General features: G+C 39.1%; 1 protein-coding gene across 4 annotated transcripts in view; it reads left to right on the top strand.

Annotated features, from left to right (window-relative positions):
• Positions 1-12: 12 nt before the first annotated feature.
• LOC124982609 (putative tetratricopeptide repeat protein 41) overlaps positions 13-7,890 on the top strand; it is a 76,836-nt gene continuing 68,958 nt past the window's right edge. For 2 of the 4 annotated variants that reach the window (XM_047549539.1, XM_047549540.1), the window contains exon 1: positions 2,078-2,488. The gene's annotated coding sequence lies outside the window, so the exon portion shown is untranslated. Of the gene's footprint in view, positions 111-1,844; positions 1,912-2,077; positions 2,489-7,890 lie in introns of those variants that run through there. The other 2 variants (XM_047549537.1, XM_047549538.1) reach the window with 2 other exon arrangements.

Here is a 7,890-nt window from a genome sequence, read left to right as displayed (position 1 = left end):
GGGAAGCCGTCCAATGAACGTAGCGCACAACACGTCCATCCTCTTCGAGGGGTCGCGGCGGAACCACTTCCGGATCCTAGAGAGCGTTTATTCCGTGACCAGGGGAAACGGTAGCCATGGCAACGCGTTTTTTACGTTTTTCTTCTCTGGAGAGAGCCCTTCCAGCCCGACGTTCGCTGCCAGCTTTCTATTTGGCAGTGCTTCTCAGAAAAGAGAAACGTGAGGGGCTGAAGATCTTCCGGAACGCTTTCGGATTGGGGTGGTGAGAAACCACAGCTCCCGGCGTGCAACGTACGAGGCCCACGCTGTTTTGAATGCTGGGAATCGTAGTCTTCGGCCTCTGGGCCAACTGCGTAGTTTGGCCCTTTCACATTCTCCCAGCGTCTCTTTGCGGGAACTCTGTCCTGCGAGTTTTAGGATTTATACCCCGTTCTGACTGCAGCAGACATGTGTGCTCTTGCCAAGGCCCCAGTGTACTCAGCTTTCAGAAGGCCGCTGCCTTGGCCAAGGCCACCCTGTGTTCTGGGGGTGGGCCTGAGTCAGTGTTCTGCCCCGGCTCGGGAGCAGACCTTTCCGAATCTGGCATCCAGCGCGTCACTTAGGGCACCTGGAGCCTTCACCTCCTCTGCTGCGCATTCTGTGGCCGGACTCCCCAAGCCTTTGGTTTGCAGAAGAGGGTGATGGGGTTCCCCTCCCCCGCGGGAAATCTCTAGCAACTTAAGAGGCTTTTTGACTCCCCCACAAGTACAAAGCGGGCCGGCCACCTGGAGGTCCTAAAGCCCCTGCTGTAAATCGGGTGGAGAGCGTGGTGATAAAGTCCGTTCTAGCACAGAAAAGGAAAGGACACACCTGCAGATATTTGAAAGCAAAACCTGCGGTGCTGCAAATGAGAACAGAATTGCCGCCTTGTAGCTTCTTCGAAATACCCTGTCCGCCTTCAGGAAGGCGCGTAGAACACCAGGTGTCTTTCCTGTGAGGGAAGTCCCTCACCTCAAGCTTGTACCTACGGAAATATTTTCTATGTCTCTTTAATCTTGTTCTTACCAACTCCCCACCGTCACTCGTGCTTCTTCTCCAACACACACACCCCTATTGCTTCCTCCAGCAAAATGGAACTTCGAATTTGTTTTCAGATAACCATCGGAATTCCTGAACACAAACTTTTAGATGACAGTCGGTCATTGTCTTTTTTTTTTTTTAATTATTTTTTGTAGTTGTGGAAAGACGGAATGACTTATTTGTTTATTCTAATGTGGGCTAAGCATCGAACCCGGTGCTTCACACGTGCTAAGCAAGCGCTCTGCCACTGAGCTACAGCCCCAGCCCAGGTCATTGTCTTCTACAACTTTCCATATTTAGGTTTGCCAATCTTGATTTGTGGTTGATGGTTTTCATATTGTGGTGATGCCTTATTTACATCTGCCCAATTTACCTACATTTGTTGTTAGTAAGCAGAGGGTAACTTGCAAAGCAGGTCTCTGCTTCTGTGCTTACATTTTTGTTGTTGAGAGGATACTAGGGTGTTGATTACTTCGAGAAATCTAAATTAGATGTTGTATATTTTAACTTTTTTTTTGTTTTTAGAAAAAAAATGAGTTCCATCACTTTTCTGCATTTGATAGCTCAACTTCTTCATCTTTTTCTCTAGTTATGAACAAGTAAGCCCTCAGTTCTGAAACTGTGAATGCCATCTTAACTGGTCACTGGTGGGTAGTTTGTGCTGCACCTGGAGGGAACTGAGAATGAGAAGTGCCTTCCAAAATAGAGCTGCTGCTTGTGGGAAGAAGTTTTTGCAGATATTGTGTGAATTCCTGGGGTAGGCAGAGCACAAAACACTAGGCTGGCAGAAGATGGCTGACTCAGCTCTGCTCTTTCAAGACAAGATCTCTGACACAGCACCCTGTAAAAGAAGTGGGCAGATTCCTGTTTTCCTAGTCTTGATGTCCCCTCAACCCCCTTCTCTTCACCTCTTTTGACTTTTAATGTGTCACTGATCCCTAGTGCCTATTTTGGCCTATCTCCCCCAGAACTGCACTCCCAGGTAGTTTGTAACCTTTCCATCCGATTTTCTTGCTTCCCATTTTTATTTTTTCTCTTTGACACTGTATTGGAAACAACTACTTTATTGTTATGCTGCTTCTTGAATGCCACTGGATAGCACCCTACCTTGCAGTTAAACTTGGAAGGAAAAATCAGATAGGCAAAGGAATGCAGTTAGCAGAAATGAATGGCTATCCAGCAGTCAAGGAGAATATAGGAGACCAAGGCAGGAGAGCAGGTGGCATCAGGGAGCATTGACAAGTGGGGCAAGCAGCACCGTGAACTGGTTTGTTGACTGGTCCCTTCCTTTGATCCTTCATTCAGCAAATGTTGAGGAGCTGGTATGTGCCAGGTATTATGCGAGGGACTGGAAATACATAGATAAACAGTATAGACACAATCTCTATTGAACTTCAGCTAATATCAACAATGGAGTTGCATCGTAAGTGTAAGTGTCTTGTTTAAAATGAAGTAAAATGAAGTAAAAAAAAAATGCCTGGCAAAGTAGTGTCAGCAAACTTTGGGGACTGATGGAAATGCTCTTAATCTTGATACTGGTGGTGGTTAAGACTGTCAAAGTGTACACTTTAAAAGGATGATTTTTAAAATAAAAAACACAAATCAGTCTAACAAAAGAGAGAATCCAAAAATAAGTGGTTTCAATTTAATATGTAACGAAAGTGAGATTTCAGTTCAGGGGACAAAAGATAGTTTATTTCATGAACGATGCTAGCCCTGACTGGTTACCCATCTCAAACATTTATTGAGATGGATATTTTCAATAAAAACGTTTTTAATTAAAAAAAACTCTTTTTAAGTGTACAATCTGATAGTTTCTCAATTAAAGAAAACCAACAGCAACTGTCATTCTGGACAACAAAAACACTAAAAACCATTTCAGTAAGAATCAGGAACCAGACAGAGATGCCCACTATTATCAGTATTGTCCCAAACTCTTGAGGGTCTGACAGGACTGTATACCCCAGAAACTCAAGAGACTCTAGCTTTTTAAAAATATTGAGAATGAATATGAAAAACTGGTATATTACTGACTTGATGCTAAATCTATAAAAATCAGTAGTCTTGCTCTAATTTGCAAATAACACACAAATGGAAATTTTAAAAAATTTTGTGTAAGAGGCAAAATACATAAAATATGTAGGGATAAACTTAACAAAGACATAGTTTGAATATGAAGAAAACAATAGAATATCAAAGAATAAAAAACAAGTGAACTTGGATCAAGTTCCATAACCTATGTACTATCTATTGCTGTGTAACAAATTACCCCAAAGCTTGCAGCTTAGAACCATTCACATTTATTGTCTCACAAGGTATCTGTAGGTCAGGAATCTAGGAGGACTTAGCTGGGTAGTTCTGGCTCAGTTTCTCAGGAGCTTGCAGTTAAGATGTTGGCCAAGGCAGAAGTCATCTAGAGGCTGGATCAGGGCTGGATCCAAGACACAGAACCATGCAGGAGATATGATGACTCATAACCAAGCTCAGAAATCACACACGGTCATTTTAAAAATAGCCCTACTCAGAGAGAGGATGATGCAAGGGTGTGAATACTGGAAGTCAGTGATCACTGGGGTCAATTGGGAGGCTGCTACCACACCCTAACTGCAAGGAAAGCTGGGAAAGGTTGGACATGGCACTTTCAGCTTCCCTCAAGAGAGACAGGCTCAGAATCCTAAGTTGGGGATTTCTCCAATACAGGAAGAAGGGGAAGAGAATTTAGAGGCAGTCCAGTCAAAAAGAATGATAAATGCCTAACCGTATTTGAATATACAAACAAATTAGTACAACAAAAGAGAGAATCCAAAAACAAGTTGTTTCAATTTAATACGTGACAAAAGTGAGATCTCAATTCAGGGGGTGAAAGATAGTTTATTTCATAAATGATGCTACCCTTGACTGGTTATCCATCTCAAATGTTTAATATTCATGATTCTAAAATAAAAATTAAACAATGATAACTTGATTCAGAAATAACGTTGGAAAGGATAGTTCTTAATGAGAAGTTCACCCTGGTAGTGTGAAAAGAGAAATTAAAAAAGCAAAAAGTTTACGAGGTACTTATTATTTAAGGTCTGCCATTACTGCTATAAAAATTAATGTCAGACCCCCAAGGCAGGGTTTAAGTAACTGCAAAAATCCACACTTAACCTCTGAAAGTGTACCTCTCAGCACAGGAGGTACCCCCGTGAAGCTATTGGTGCCATTAGGTGGACCAGCGACATGACATAGATAGCCTTGACTCCCTAGTGCAGAGGTTGAAGGGTTTCAATTCTGTGTCAGTCTTTCTTACTATACCAAGAGAAAGTCAGTTTGGTACAAGTTTGTCCTCAATATCTCTCTAAAAGTTAATTTCCCTTTTCAATAAAAAGAGAACTAGAATTTAGTCACATTGTTTTTAATGCATATGATCAATGTCTATATGTGTTACATGATGAGAATTTTCCATTCAGTAATGAAAAATTTCTAGCAAAGTTCTAGCAACCCAAACATTTTTTGGGGTTAAATTGTTATAAAGAAATATAAAGTCTCACCCTACTTTCTGTTTCTTCTGTCTACTCAAAAACAATTGTTTCCTTCATTCAGGTCTTTTTTAAGCTTTTAATGTTTTTCAGTTAACCCCTCTCCCTGTCCTACAAAAATTGAACAGATTCTTTTCAGCAGTGTGAAGCAGGGTATAGAGATAATGATTTTTTAATTTAATTTTAGATTTTAACTAGACAGTAATAGAACTATAATTTTGATTAGAGAAACACTTTTGCCATAATCTCACCATTTGAAAATAGCTGCTATCTTTTTATTTTGAACTTTTCTTTCTTGTGTGCATTCACTTAATAATAACAATAAATATTGTTTCTTCCTAGGCAGTGTCTTAAGCATTGTGCATTTAATAACTTACTTCTCAACCACTCTGATGTAGTGTTATGCCTATATTACAGATGAGGAAATTGAGGCACAGTAAATTTAAGAAATTTAAGAAATTTACTGTAAGGACTTGAATCCAGGGAATTGGTCTTCTGAGCTTAGACCTTTGGCCTCTATACTGTGCTGTCTCCCATCTTGAGCAGTGTTATATTAACACTTTAATTATCATGGTTTATACTCATTTTTGTTCCTTTTCACGAAATTCTTATTTATAAGCATTTTCCCTTGCTGTGTGTTCTCGACTTTTAAATAACCACCTTTTCTTTGGCAGAATTTAACTGTTCAGGTCATAAGCTTTGATGAATATCTACCCCATATAGAACATTTCCATCATCCCAAAGAGATCCCCTGTGCCTCTTCCAGTTTATTTCCTCCCCAAATCTGCAACAGGTGACAAATGAGCTGCTTTCTGTCACCATTCTAATTTATTTAGCTTCCTCTTTGACCTATGAGTTTATCATTGGGCTTTGTCACTGTCTATTCCTTGTTCTGTTCAAAGACTTTTTAATGAATAATGGTATAATAATTACTATATAAATATATTAGAATATGATTATAATATGGTCCTACCAGGTTACTTTGCCATGTATTTGCACAGTACATCCATTTCTATCTCCTCCCCCCGCTTTTTTTTAATGAGGTCTCACTATGTTGTGAGGCTCAAGTGATCCTCCTGCCTCAGCCTCCCAAGGAGCTGGGACTACAGGTGTGTACCCCTACTGCACCTGGCTCCAGCCTTTTCATTTATCCTATCTCTTTACATTTAGAGGGCCTTTCTTCTAAGCATATATTAGAGTCTTGATTTTTTATCTTATCTGATACTCTTTTCCTTAAAGTTGTACTTATTACATCTGATTTAATCATTTATATTATTAAATTTAAGTTCTGCTATCTTGCTAATTGTTTCCTGAAATTTGTCCCAGCTGGGTTTTTAAAAAATATTTTTAGTTGTAGATGGACACCATACCTTTATTTTACTTATTTATTTTTTATATGGTGCTGAGGATTGAACCCAGTTGTCACAAGTGCTAGGCAAGTGCTCTGCTGTTGAGTCACAACTGAGCTCCCAGCTGGGTATAATTTTTTATTTTGTTCTTCTCTTTCTCTTCACTTTTTGGTACTGATTATTTCCAGTTTATCTCTCCTGTTGGTTCATTGGTCATGTTCCTTGTTAAGGTGTTTATTAGTTGTTCAAGGGTTTACAACATATGCCTTTAATTGATTACTGTCTACATTCAAATATTGTGCCATTTTACATGTAGTGTAAGAAAGAGCCTTAGACAAGTACCCCCGCAACCTCGCCTCATCCTCTGCTGGCATCTTGGCTTCTACCTTTATGTGTGCTATAAACCCCACAATGTACTGTGGCTGTTTTTTCCTTCAGCTGTCAGTTATTTTTGGAGTGATTAATATAAGAAAAATGTCTTTCAATTTTACCATTTCAGAACTCTTTATTACTTTGGGTAGATCCAAGTTTCTGTATCACACTCCTCTCTGGAAAACTTCCTTTAACATTTATTATAGCATAGACCTGCTGGCAGTCACTCTTGTTTTTTATCTGAAAAAGTCTTAGTTTCCCTTCATTTTTGATAGAGATTTTTCACTGGTTATAGAATTCTGTGCTGACAGAATTTTTTTTTTTTGCCTTTCAGTGTTTGTGGTACTTTAAAGGAATTGCTCAATTATCTTAGGACTTGTTTAGTCTCATAAGAAAGCCTCTGTAATTTTTATCTTTGTTTCTCTGTGCAATGTTGTCTAGGTGTTTTATTTATTTATTTTCCTCTTTTTATTTTTTGCATGTTCACGTTGGTGGAGTTTATCTGAGATACTTGGATTGGTGGTTTGGTGTCTTTCATTATTTTGGGTATATTCCTAGCCATTTTTTCTTCAAATATTTCTTCTGCTTATTTCACTTTCTTCTGGTTACTCCAATTGCATGTCTGTTGAAGTGGATAAAGTTGTTCTCACAACTCTTGGGTACTTGGTGGGTTTTCCCCTCTGTATTTTCTCTTTGTGTTTTATTTTAGATTTCTCTTATCCTGTCTTCATGTCCACTGATTCTTTCTTCTATTGTATTTAGTCTTTAGATAAGACTAATGAAGTTTTTGTTTTATCTCTGACATTTTTTTTTCTCTAGTACTTCCTTTTTGTGGGGGGAGTGATTTCTGGAAATTGAACCCAGGAGTTCTCTAGTACTGAGCTGTGTCCCAGCACTCTTCATTTTTTATTTTGAGACAGTGTCTCTAAGTTTCTGAAGCTGGCTTTGAACTTGTACTCCTCCTGCCTCAGCCTCTCCAGCTGCTGGGATTACAGGCATGTGCCACCATACCTGGCTAGTATTTCCATTTTATTCTTTATCATAGTTTCCATCTTTTTACTGAAAATTCACACCTATTTATATGCATGTGTCACATCTTTTTCATAGAATTTTTTAACCTTTTAATCATAGCTACTTAAAACTTGTCTGAAAAATTCAGCATCTGGATCATATCTGAGTGTGGTTCTGTGGATTGATCTATCTATTGATGATGGATTTTTTTTTTTTTTTTCTGTACTGGGATTGAACCAGGGAATATGCTGGGGAAGTGCTCTCCCACTGAGCTCTATCTCCAATTTTTAAAACTTTATTCTGAAACAGGATTTTGCTAAGGTGCTGAGGCTGGTCTTGGTCTTATGCTCCTCCTGCCTCAGCCTCCCAACTTGCTGGGATTACATGTGTGTGCCGCCATATTTGGCAATGATGGATTTGTTTTCTTATAGCATATTTGTATGTCCATGATTTTTAAATTAAAATCTAGACATTATATTAGAACTGGTTGAGGCTCAGTGTTATAGTTTGGATATGAGGTGTCTCTCAAAAGCTCTTATGTTAATGCAGGAATATTCAGGGGTATAGTGATTAGATTA

The sequence above is a fragment of the Sciurus carolinensis genome, chromosome 4, assembly GCF_902686445.1.
Source record: "Sciurus carolinensis chromosome 4, mSciCar1.2, whole genome shotgun sequence".
In the NCBI taxonomy this organism is placed as follows: domain Eukaryota; kingdom Metazoa; phylum Chordata; class Mammalia; order Rodentia; family Sciuridae; genus Sciurus; species Sciurus carolinensis.
Note: the sequence above shows the minus strand (reverse complement) of the source record. Positions and strands in the feature narration are given on the sequence as shown.